This window comes from Cnephaeus nilssonii (genome assembly GCF_951640355.1).
Source record: "Cnephaeus nilssonii genome assembly, chromosome: 15".
NCBI lineage: Eukaryota > Metazoa > Chordata > Mammalia > Chiroptera > Vespertilionidae > Cnephaeus > Cnephaeus nilssonii.
The window spans coordinates 2,948,479-2,960,960 of record NC_137086.1 but is presented as its reverse complement, the minus strand read 5'-3'; the positions used below and the strand labels follow the sequence as shown (position 1 = coordinate 2,960,960).

Here is a 12,482-nt window from a genome sequence, read left to right as displayed (position 1 = left end):
CTGACGAATCTCAGAGGAAAGGTGAGAGTAGAAGGGGGAATAGAGATTAACCAAAGAACTTACATGCATACATATATGCATAACCCGTGGACACAGACAATAGTGTGGTGAGGGCCTGGGGAGAGGACGAAAATGGGGACGAGGGGGTCAATGGGGGAAAAAAACATCCGCCTTTTTAAAAGCTAAGTTATTTGTCTTTAACAGGGAGACCCCTGGAGGCCGCTAATTAAAGCATGGAAGGCCTTATAATGGGGACAGGTTGAGGTTTGAGAGATCTGGTGATTGTTTCACTGTGAGGCCTGACGTGACATGCAGAGGCCAAGGCCAGCGCTTGGGTTTCTGGGTAGGTGGGAGGACGTAGCCTGACATCCTGAAGGCGGTCGGAGCAGGGCCGGGAGGCACGATGATGAGTGGGGTTTGGGGCACGCTCTCTGGAGCGCCCCTGGACCCGTGGAAGACAAAGCAAATTTGCACACAAAGAAGCGACCGAGCCCTGGAGAGCGGAGGGCTGGAGCCAGGCTGCCTGGCTGTGAGTCTTCATTCTGACACTTGAAAGCTGTGCGGCGGAGGGTGAGTCAGTGAACACATGTAAAGCACCGCCTGGCACGCCGAGAGCAGCCAGCTATTAGGGTGATTATGTAACCAAATGAAATAAAAATAGGGGGAGGCAGAGAGCTCCCCCCCTCGGACCTCTTCCCCGCAGGCACCTCAGAAACCGCTTTGTGGCGGCTTAGGAATCACAGAGGTACCCAAAGTGAGGCAGGCTAGGAGGAAGCTGGGAAAATTCCTTGGAAAGTGGGATGGGGGGAATGAGTCAGGCGGCTGATTCGAACTGGCCCCCGCCAGCACCCTGACTCACCTGCCTCCCTCCATCTCCCTGGCAGGACCACATCCTTCAGCACCCAGCCCTCGGGGCAACGAGGTTCTGCTCAGAAACGCAGCACAACCAGAGGAAAGGACGCCACGGCTGACTTCAGGGTCAGAAGCAATGGCGGAGGACCCCCTACCCTAGCACCAACCAATCGGCAGAGGCCAGAGCCCTAAAAGGACACCCCGGAAAGCTGATGAATGTTCCATTGAGATCCTTCTCCCAGACCTCCCCTGAAATCCCTGCCTGGAGGAAACAGATAAAAGCCCCTAAGGCAAAGGACCCGGTAGGCTCTCTCTAGCTCTCCCTCTCTCTCTAGAACATGCCCACGCCTCCCCCCTTCTTTCCTAACTCAGGTATCTTGGCTTTCTTTCTCCAAGGGCCCTTCTCTGGCCTCTGGAACTGTTTCCTGGGTCCACACAGCCAGCGGGCTCCCCTCTTCTGCCGGCGACTTTCTCTCTCAACAGCCACGGCAGCTCTCGGCGGAGCCCACGGGATTCTCTGCCCGGGCCCTCCCGCCTCGCTTGCTAAAGAAACGTGCTCCTGCACTAGGGTTCCTGGCTCTGAATTCTCTCTTTGCGGAAATCAAAAAACAAGCTTGCTGAACGGAGACCCAGCAGCGCCGCCAGCGAAAGGAGTTCGAGAAGAAGCCAGGGAAAGCGGGCCCCTTCTCATTCGTCCCTAAGGTCAGCCTCCCTCTTCATTCTTTGTTCTGCTCATTCTTGGATTTGAAACCAACTCCTTTAAGGGACCTGTTAGCTATGAATCGGCCGGCTCAGCCGTCATCGGTCACAGAAGAGCGCGCTCCGAGCACCAGCAAAGGGGCGAAGGTGGAGACCTAACGTTTATTACAACGTAGGCCGTGGACGGGAAAGGTTGGCAGGAAGGTAAGGACATGGAGGCTCGGGAGGTTAATCCCCTTCCACCTGTCCCCGCTGGGGCGTGGGTAAGCGTGAGTTAACCCATGTCGTCTGAGTCCGACACTTGTCCCTTTCCATCACTCCTGCAGCTCCTCATCCAGTTTGCCATCAGGGCAACGCCAGACCCAGAAGCGATGAGCCTATCCTAACACGCAATGCCCATGCCCGGTGCTTGCCACTGGGTAGGAGCGCGTGCTGATCCCTGTGGGTAAATACTCCCACGGTGACTGCCGGCAAGCTGCCAACCTGATTCTCTCTGTCTCTGAACCTGGGATGGGCAAGGGATGGACACAGCTGGCTTTCCCATGCCGGTCCAGCCCACATTATCCTCAAGATGTGGGTTGTTGCCTTAATGCCTCTGTGAGCCCCAGCTCCCGGGATGCAGATCCCGCTTAGCCCCCTGGCCATCAGCCATGCAACTGTCTCTGGCCCACAGGCTGTCAGCACAGGCCGCTCCCACAGGCTCCTCGGGGCTCGCTGTCCCGGAACACTGCGGCCACCTGGGAAGCTGCCTGTCCTCCGGCGGAGGCCACAGGGAGAACAGCGAGACTGCCTGGCTGACAGCCCCAGCCACGGCCGGGCTGGGAGAGAGCGTGCCCTGCACCGTGCCATGCCCACGGAGCAGCTGGATGCCACTACTGGCCCCACCCAAAGGAACACGCCCAGGCCCAATGGCAGCCTAGAGCCGATCAATGATGGGCATTGGATTTTAATGGATTTTTGTGCAGCAGTAGGTCACTTATTTCTAACTCAAAAAAACCTGCAGCAGCCCTAACCGGTTTGGTTCAGTGGATAGAGCGTCGGCCTGCAGACTCAAGGGTCCCAGGTTCGATTCCGGTCAAGCGCATGTACCTTGGTTGTGGGCACATCCCCAGTAGGAGGTGTGCAGGAGGCAGCTGATCCATGTTTCTCTCTCATTGATGTTTCCAACTCTCTATTCCTCTCCCTTCCTCTCTGTAAAAATTCAATAAAATATATTTTTAATAAAAAAAAAAAACCTGCAGCAACTCAGGGACAAGAAAACACTGTAAAATACAACAGGTTTGTGCGATTTAAAACTCATCACAAGCCAATAATAAAGAATCCTCCCAGCCAGGTGAGTACCTGGCAAGCACTCGCAGCTAACGTGAATGTAGGGGTCAAATGTCGGGGACACTGCTCCACGTGGCATCACACGCCCCACGTAGCCCCGTAGGCGAGAAAAAGAAACACGAGGTATAAGAATTGAAAATGGAGAAAGAACAGAACAAAAGCTGCACCTGTTCACAGACAATGTGATTGTGGGGGGTAGGTGGGTAGGTGCCCCCCAAGATGGCCAGGTCCTCGTCCCCAGAACCTGGGGATGTTACTTGGGATGGGAAAGGGGACTTTGCCCCTGGGCTTCCTTAGAGGATTTTGAGGCCACATTTGCGTTTCTGGTTTCCTGCACGAAGACCAATTCTTCCTCAAGGAATTGACACTCTTTCTAGCCTGTCTGTCCCCTTTGCGTGGTGGGACGGCCCTTTCCTGACAGGTCTCGGAGGGACAGCTTTGTCAGGGTACCCAACAGCCACGTTCCCCCCATCAATACGCGCTCGAGCCGCGGAGGGAGTCCCTCCACCCCTGGACAACCTTGGAGGGCGCGACGACGGAAAAGAGCATGCTGGGAATGTCTCACCCTCACGGTCTAGAGCGTCTAGACGGAACTTCTTAAAGCTGCGTTCACGTCTGACATAAACTTAATAGGGTCTTGTGGGATTTTTTTATTAAGGAGCATAAAAATGCCCGTCACTTTTCTCTTTAAGCAATTTCTTCTATGTGGTCCTTTTCCTACCGCTAATCCTTGTAATCGTCCTGTGTGGGAGGTCGTTATGGAAATTACATTCCCTTACAATCCGTGTGTGGACGCCCCAGCCGCCAGCGGGTCAGAACGGGACTGGCTGTATTTGAACACGGGGCCTTTAAGGAGGCGATTAAGTTAAAATGCGGCGTTTAGGGTGGGCCCTCCTCCACTCTGACTGGTGTCCTGATAGGAAGAGATACTGGGAGACCACCAGGGGGTGCGCGCAGAGGACAACCATGCCAACAGACAGCCAGGGGGCGCTGTCCACACGCCAAGGAGAGGCCTTGGAGGGAGCCTCCCCGCCCAGCACCCGTGACCTTGGCCTTCCCACCTCCCATCATGAGAAAACAAACTTCTCTCATTTAAGCTGCCGGCCTGCGGTCTTTTGTGGTGGCGGCCCTAACAAACGAATACAGAAAACCCACACCCTTCTCCAATGAGGAAATGCGCTGCCTTCACGCTGTTAATGCTTGCATTTGAGCACGTACCTGCTCGCGCCTTAACATTCCCCTCTACGGCTTATCCTTTTGCCACACAGGCTAGGTGTTGGGCATCGTTTGTGGAATTACTATTTTTTGAAGTTCGTTTACATGGAGATGTTGTCTTTTCAGTGAGTCCCAGGCTCCTCGCCCATCTCGAAGGGGTTCCCTAACCCCCGCTCCGGGTCAGCACTTGTTTCCAAACTCAGTAAACAGCAGCTGCGCCAGGACCTCACTGCGGCCCCAGCTACGTTTACTACATTCGCTTTCCTGCGACCAAAGACATGGAGAAGCCGCATGGAAACCCTGAATCAACCACTCAGTCTGCGGCAGGAGTGACGATGACTTTCCCCCGTGTGTGCCGACAGAGTCGGGGGTGGGGGTGGGAGTGGGGATGAACGGAGTGGGATGATGGAGGAAAGAAAGAACATCAAGTTGGATCAGGCCGAGTTATGGCGAAGGAACCACGAAGCCAAGACTCTGGGTTCAACGTGGTAGCTGAGGCGGAGAGGGAGGGCTCTGGCGGTTTGCTGGGTGGGCTGGAGGGCACACGGGCCACAGGCGGCTGAGGGCACACGGGCCACACGTGGCTGAGGGCACACGGGCCACAGGCGGCCTGCTCTAAGTGAAGTTGGCACGCCTTTCCGTTCTCCTGTAACCATGCTGAACACAGAACAGAGAACACCAGCAGCACCCGGGCACGCAGCTGCCGGTCAAGATCACGTGCGTGGGCATTTCCAGGTGAGCCCTGAGGCTGCAGCGGAGAGAGCCAGCCTCCAAGCAGGTGGGCAGGGGTGCGGACACGGGGCTGGGCCACCGGAGCGGGAACTGGTCTGCAGGTGGGCAACGGGCCCAGGGGAAGTCAGAGGTCGGGACAGCGGCCTGGAGCCCGCCAGACCTTACTCACCTGGGCTCCGAGTCCGGGGGCTGCCCTCGACGGGAGGCAGAGAAGCGAGACGCGACCTCGTTAGGAAGCAGTGGGAAGTGGACAGACCGCGATGAGCGAGGGGCGGAGGTGGACGGGAGCGTCACACAAGGCTCCTTCCCCCATGCAGGGTCAGAGGTCACACCGCATCCCCGCAGGAGGCTTCCCCCGCAGGGAGCCCATCCGGGAGGACCGCCCAAGAGAATGCAGCCTGCGGTCTGGGCGCCCAGCCTTCCCCGGCAGAGAATGCAAACCAGCTGGGACCGACGGGCGGCCACGGCCAGGAGACGAGCTTGGCCTCTGGCTTGCATCCCGGCGCCTCTCAGCGGAGCGGCCTTGAGTATTCACCCCCTGCCTCAGTTTCCTCTTCAATGCAATGGAGCTACGACCTTCCCCCTGGGTTCCTGTGAGAACGAAGTGAGGACATGTATACAGAGATATGCCTCGCCCAGGGCTTGCGTGGGTGGGTTGACGGATGGATGGACAGACAGATGGACCTACCTGGCACTTCCTGCCTTTGCCTCAGCACCACCTCTACTCGCTGTGGCCCCCCGTGGCCATGAAAGATCTCTGAGAGAAGATGCAGGTCCCTCTCACATCGGGAGGGCCCGCTGAGACCCCAGTTCAGTCTCCTCTCTACAGACCGGGGCTGGGGCGCCTCAGCCCCTCTGGTGAGCAGAGCGAGGGCAGCCCCTGTCCTGGAGAATCCAGACGACACCTCTCCCCCCCCCCCCCCCCCCCCCGGGACACGGCGCTCGTCAAAGGCTCGGGCGTGCACCTGCTTTGGACGAGGGGCCAGGTGTGCGCGGGGACCCTCCTCGCCGGCCCCCTCGGGTCCAGGGGGGAGGTTGGAGGCGGAAGCTGGCGGAGGAGCCCTTCTCCGGGCAAGCCGCAGCACGGACGGCTATTTTTAACGCGTTCCATATGAAGCGTGAAAAAATATGCGACATTCGGGGAGTTTACCATCATCTCGGCGAGATAAATACTGTGCTCGGGCAACAACAAAAATGGAAAATATGTATTTAGCCCAAAAGCTTCGTTTAGAAAAGTTCACATACGGAAGCGATTTCCTACAGGCCTCTCAGCTGAGACGAGAGATGGCCCAGCGTCTGCAGGGCACGATCAGACCATCACTCTGGCTGTGTCCCTTGACGGGGACCGGCTGACGCCGCGGGCTCTGCCAGGCCGCGAGGTGAGACCCTCAGGCCCCGGGCGTGTGCCGGCTGCGCTGTGCACCTCCCGCCTCGCTCAGCGGGGTCCTGCCGTCCGCCCGACCCTGCCTCAGAGCCGCTCGCTGTGCCACCCTGGGCGGGTCCTGGGGGTCTCTGAACGGCATTTGATTATTTCATTTGGTGAAAGAGCTTGTTTGGTAAGACGTCTACCTAATTTCCAGATGTGAGTTACTATCGCTCCTGTAGACTGAAAAGCAAACACAACGCATTTCCAGGACTCGTGGGAGCTCAGCAACGCGCTGGATTCTAAGAAAAGAAACGCGAGAAAAGCAGGCCATGTGGTCCCTGCCTCTGAGGAGCCTGTGAGCAAGTTTTCAGGCATAAAAATATAAAATAGAACCAAAGAGGGGCTCACGTATGATAACAAATTAGAAAATTAGCACAGCTGTGTCTAGAAGATTCTGGTGAGAGTTAGGCGCATGCATGAGGCTAAAAGAAACGGTAATGTGAGGAAAGACGGGTGCCCCAGGAGATCTGAGCGAGGCTGGCGGCCTCAGGCCTCAGACCTCAATTGGGCATCAATTTGGCAAAGACAACGGGATATCATGATGTGAGATCTGGTCCCCTGCCCCACCCCCGTCATGGAATGCGTACCAGATATGGCCACGGCCCCGCCCGGCTGAGGAGTCAGAGGAAGACGTGGAGGAGGCCGGGTCTCCGTGCTGGCTGGGTGGTCACCTCTCTGGACCCAGGTCCTTCATCTGCAAAATAGACCACCAGTGTCCCCCTGTCCGACCCCACCCACCTCCAGAGAGACCAGCTGGCCAAGGCAGAGCACTAGACAGAGGGTGGAGGGCGAGGGGCAGGAGGACGCCCTGGAGCCTGCTCCGGGCCAGCACTGCGCTAGGCTGTGTCTCCTTCCTCCCAACTCATGCTCTCAAGTGGCGTTGAAGCTAGCATCCCCGTTTTATAAGTGAGGAAACCGAACCTCATTGCGCTGGAGAGACTAGCCCGGGGCCCCATGCCTGATAGTGGGAAGATTTGAACCCAGTCCTTCAGACACTCATGCGGGCCATCGACGACAAAAGCACCATCTGCGTGCACCTCGCACTGACAAACCCCCTCACGCGCTTTCTCAGCGGTCCCTGCAGCTACTTTGTAAGAAAGCCATTCCTAACCACCCTCAGTGCTACAGCTAAGGAAACAAGGCTCAGAACGGTGATCCGTGTTCCCCAGGCTCACACAGCCCACAGCGGCGATGCCAGGACCCGGGCAATGCCCTGACACTCCCCTCGGGGCGTGTCCCCTGCCCCATCACCACTTCCCAGGGTGAAACCAGCCGCGTCCCAGCCCTCCCAGTCTGGCCAGGGGCCCTCGGGAGCAGGGAGGGGATGACAGAGCCCAGGCAGCCACCATCCGCCCGGCCCGGCACCCTCTCTACTCCTCTCCCCAGTGCTTTCCTCCCTTTACGGGAAGAGAAAAAGAAGCTCATCTCTTCTCTCCCGTTCAAAGAAACGGTCTCACTGTCCCCGGCAATGCAACGCCCGTCCCTTTGAAGGAACAGAGCGATTCGGTTGAACATGTGCCATCTCCCCAGCTCTTACCACGACCTGGTAGAGTAGCTCTTTCTGTCCCCCATCTTTCTCGAAGGGGACACAGAGGGTCAGAGCGGGTGGAGAATGCCCCCCCAGGACATAACCGGTAAACAGGTCACAGTGCCAAGACCTAAACCGACGCTGGCGGTGCCGAGCCTAGAAGACCTTTCTTTAAGCCGTGTGGACAGCATGTGGCTCTGATCCACGAGAGCGGCCAGGGGCAGAAAGGGGAGCTGGCAGAGGAGAGGAGGGTCAGGGGAAAGGTCTCTCTTAAGTCCCAAAAGGGAGGGATGACCACATGGCTGGTCTGCCTGGCCAGGGCACTCTTAGGCCTGGGGCACAGGGCAGCCTGGGAGGAGGGGCAGCTGCTTGAGGGCCAAATCTGGGGAAGACCTCTGTACGGGCCTCAGGAGACACCCCATTTCCCTCTTTCGGATATATGCAAATGAAGCTATAACTTAGCACTCATCAGCACCCTTGAGATGAGTTAATTAAAAAGTTATAATTCACCAGAGGCCTACATTACTTGATAATGTGTCACCAACGCCTATGAATATGAGAATTAATTACTTGGCCCAGATGTTGAAGGAATGCTTCTTGGTTTGACGCATCCACTTTTTTTAACGCCGCATTGACAGGAAGACAACGTGATTGTGTGTTTACTAAGTGGTTATCTTGACTATCGGCCACCACTCTTTAATTGGTCAGCATTCGGTGCCTGGCTGGGCTAGGTGATTGGTACACATCGGTCTGAGAAGCCCAGGTCCCACAGATCAGGTGAAGAACCAAACACACAATGCTGCCCATGGAATAGCCCTTCTTTCAAACGAACCCCTTGGCAATTCTGGTTTACCAAACTCTGAAGGACTGAGAATTTGTTCCATTTGTGAAGCCTTTGGCTTTGCCTGTTTTTCATTCGAAGCTCAGGGATACACCTGCATCTCAAACCTGCAGGCACACAAGTCTATTTGTGTTCATTCCCAACTGTTTCCTCAATTCCGCTTTAACCAAAACCAAACACAAATGTTTCTGCCTGGTGGGTGGTACCAATATAGAGCCAAACTCCAGTCATCATGGTGAGGGCTGGGGGAGCAGAATGAGCATAAATAAGTCATATTTACACAGACCTGACGTCTCGCTGTGTATCCGCAGAACAAAGGAAAAGGTGGAGAAATCGAATTTTTAAAAATCTAGATTCCATAGGGTTTTGAGTTTTTAAGATGTTTGCATTTTTAATAGAACATTTTTGTTTTGTACAATGAATATATTTTTCTAATAGGAAAACGTACGCTGTTAAAATTAGAGATGACAATTTGGCTGGGTATAGAATGTTTGAATCACAAGTCTTTCTCTCAGATTTTATAAACGTTGTTCCATTGACTGCCTTTATCCAATGTTGCACGGGACGTCTGAAGTCTCCTTGAATTCTTTCCACGGTGCTTGTTGGGCTATTTTGGATTTCTTCTGTCTGACGTTTTCTAAGGTTCTTTTGTTATCCATGGAATTCAATGGTTCCACCAGGGACATGTCAAGATGTTTGTCAAATTTCATTAAATCTTTCTGATAGCCCTAGATGGTTTGGCTCCATGGATAGAGCATCCGCCTATGGACTGAATGGTCCCAAATTTGATTCCAATCAAGGGCACATGCCCAGGTTATGGACTCAATCCCCAGTGGGGGTTGTGCAGGAGGCAGCTGATCAATGATTCTTTCATCATTGATGTTTCTATCTATCTCTCCCTCTCCCTTCCTCTCTGACATCAAGAAAAATATATTTTTTAAAATCTTTCTGATAAAGTTCACCACCATGACGACCATGACCATCCCACCAGGATGACTATCACCATGACAACCACCACCATCACCAGCAGCAGCATTAGCAGTACCAGCATCTATTACATGCTGGGTACTAGCATAAACTGTAATAAGAAATACTGTATTAAATATAATGGCTATCAAGGTAAGTATCTTTGTCACCACGTCACAGATGAGAAAACTGAGTCTCGCACTTCTACTGAAATTTCAACTTATAAGGAAACATTCAGAGTTTTCATTTTCTTACCTTTCAGAATGGGTTAATTAGGGAATGAAAGTAGGACAGCTTCAAAACATGATCCAAAAAAATTAGCAAAGTAAGAACAGAGCAGGAATAATTGGGAGGTGTCTTACGGTATCTGATCTGTGCCTACTGTCCGGAGAACCGGATTCTTTATAAAAGGTCAGCGAGCAAGCAAACGGTGGAGCTCAAGCTCAAACCCAGTTACGTCTGATTCCGAAGCTGGTGCTATCTGCAGAGTCGCCCCTAATCCTTCCTGCACGCTGCCCGGCCGATGTGCACCTGCGCATAGCATGCACCACGTTAGGAAGGAGAGGAGCGGATGTCGGGGCTCAGAAAAGTGTTTTTAAAAATGTGCTCTCCTGCCTGCAGCCGCCACAATGGGCTGACGTCAACGCTCGCTGCACTCCGTGAGCGGCATCAGGACATGGTGGCACAGCACCAGCCTGGCTCCGCCGCCCGCTGTGGTTCTGAGAGGCGGCTCCTGGGCACTGGCCGTGCCATCTTAGAGCCCTGCCCACCGAACCCCGGGCAGGCAAGCTGCTCTCTCTCGCAGAGTGTGGCTCCTTTCAAAGACTCATCCCCCAGGGCCACAGTGACCGTCCCCCGGGGACACAGTGACCGTACCCCGGGGACACAGTGACCGTACCCCGGGGACACAGTGACCGTCCACCAGGACCACAGTGACCGTCCCCCAGGGCCACAGTGACCGTCCCCCAGGGCCACAGTGACCGTACCCCAGGGCCACAGTGACCGTCCCCCAGGGCCACAGTGACCGTCCCCCAGGGCCACAGTGACCGTACCCCGGGGCCACAGTGACCGGCCCCCAGGGCCACAGTCCCGCTCCGGGGATGCTGACGCGGCTGGCCGTCCCTGCGAGGCGGAGGCCATCAGGAACTTCCCCCACCTCAGCACTTTCTCCGGTTCTCTGCTCTTTCCGCTGAGGCTGCAATGTGGGACGTGTAGGTCCGTAAATTAATTCTTTGAAGATTCACTCCCGTCAGCTAACTTTTCTCCCTGCCATAAGCCAAGGAAGTCACTTACGAGCAACTGCGTTTCTACTTTGCTGTCCTCCCAGCCTTTCCGTTCCGACGGCGTGCCAACGCCTCGTGCAGAACTCCAGTCCCAGGCAGGAACCTCAGAAACGTCCACCTAAACGCAAGGGGAAGGCGATCATCACAGCGGGCCCTTCCATTTTTCCTTTTAAATAGTCTGAGGGGACCATCTGGGGTGAGAACGGAGGTAGAAGGTGAGTGAGCCCTCGGCTGCCATTCAACCTAAAACAATCGCTCTTCCCTTCCCCTCTCCTCTCCGGCCTCAAACCAGCAGCATTCGTGCCAGGAGAGACCGTGCCAGGCTCCAAGCCGGTGCCCCCGCAGGCGCGAGCCAAGAAGGGGCCTCGCCTCTGCCCCGGGTGAGCAAGAGAGGCGGTGCGGGGTCCTGGGAGCAGCTCGGGCTGGGAGCCGGAGGCCTGGTTGGGGTTCTGACCGCATCCCGAATTTGCTCCGGAAACTTGGACGTCGCTTCCCCTCTCTCGTCTCTACTTCCTCGTCTATGAAACATCAGAAGAGCACTTCCCTACCATCTCCAGACCTGCCACGTTTGCTCACTAAGTTTCCATCCATAGCTCCCACCACCTATCTACAATGGGGGGTAGCAAATTACAAATAAGGGAGTAACTCCCAGGTACTTTGCAAACTTTATTAACCTTTACGTTTTTTCCCTCTTGTTTACCAAATAATAACAGTAATCAGCCCTAACTGGTTTGGCTCAGTGGATAGAGCATCGGCCTGCGGACTCAAGGGTCCCAGGTTCAATTCCAGTCAAGGGCATGTACCTTGGTTGCAGGCACATCCCCAGTAGGAGGTGTGCAGGAGGCAGCTGATCGATGTTTCTAACTATCTCTCTCCCTTCCTCTCTGTAGAAAATCAATAAAATATATTTTTTTTAAAATAGTAATCAGCCTCCCCCCCCCCCACACACACACACACCACCACCACCACCACCACCTCTTAATTTACCAAGAATTACCCTGGGATCTCCGTCAAGGTCCATTAAAATCGAGATTTGCTGGTGCTCCCACTTCCTGAATTTTTAAACAAATGCTTTGGAGAAGTTGAGCCATTGCCTAACTTCCCATAATGTATTTTATATATGAGAGCCCTCTCCTGCTGGCTCTGCATTCAGTGAATAATAGCCATGTTGTTTGGAGTGACTAGCAGTTCAGTTAACTCCATTGTTCCCAAGTAATTGGCACTTTGCTGCAAAACCCAGGCGGCCATTGGACCGGTGTGCACTGAAATGTACCGTATCTTGGTCACACAACATGCTTTTCGTTATTTCACAATGTCCTGAGGAATGGATCCAATGAAGCTGGGATTTCATGGTGTGGGGTGCGGGCGAGCAGGGGGTGTAGTGCTGCAGCCCACAATCTCATTTAGACCAGGAGCAGATTCGTCTCTTCAGCTGGAGAGAGCCCGCCCAGGTGTGCTGCGCAGGTGAGGGTGAAAGACCTGCTCCCACTACTCTCCCCAGAATGAGTGCGGCCCCTGGGCGTGTCTCCGGAACACGCATGACAGAGCCGCGGGCCAATGGGTTCCATTCCTGTTCGAGGAAAACCACCAGGTCACTCAATCATGTTCAGG

At 54.9% G+C, this 12,482-nt stretch overlaps 1 protein-coding gene across 3 annotated transcripts in view; it reads right to left on the bottom strand.

The window, feature by feature from the left end:
- LPIN1 (lipin 1) overlaps positions 1–12,482 on the bottom strand; it is a 124,692-nt gene that overhangs the window by 50,487 nt on the left and 61,723 nt on the right. For all 3 annotated transcript variants that reach the window (XR_013814625.1, XR_013814626.1, XR_013814627.1), the window contains exon 22: positions 10,882–10,989. The gene's annotated coding sequence lies outside the window, so the exon portion shown is untranslated. The remainder of the gene's footprint in view (positions 1–10,881; positions 10,990–12,482) is intronic.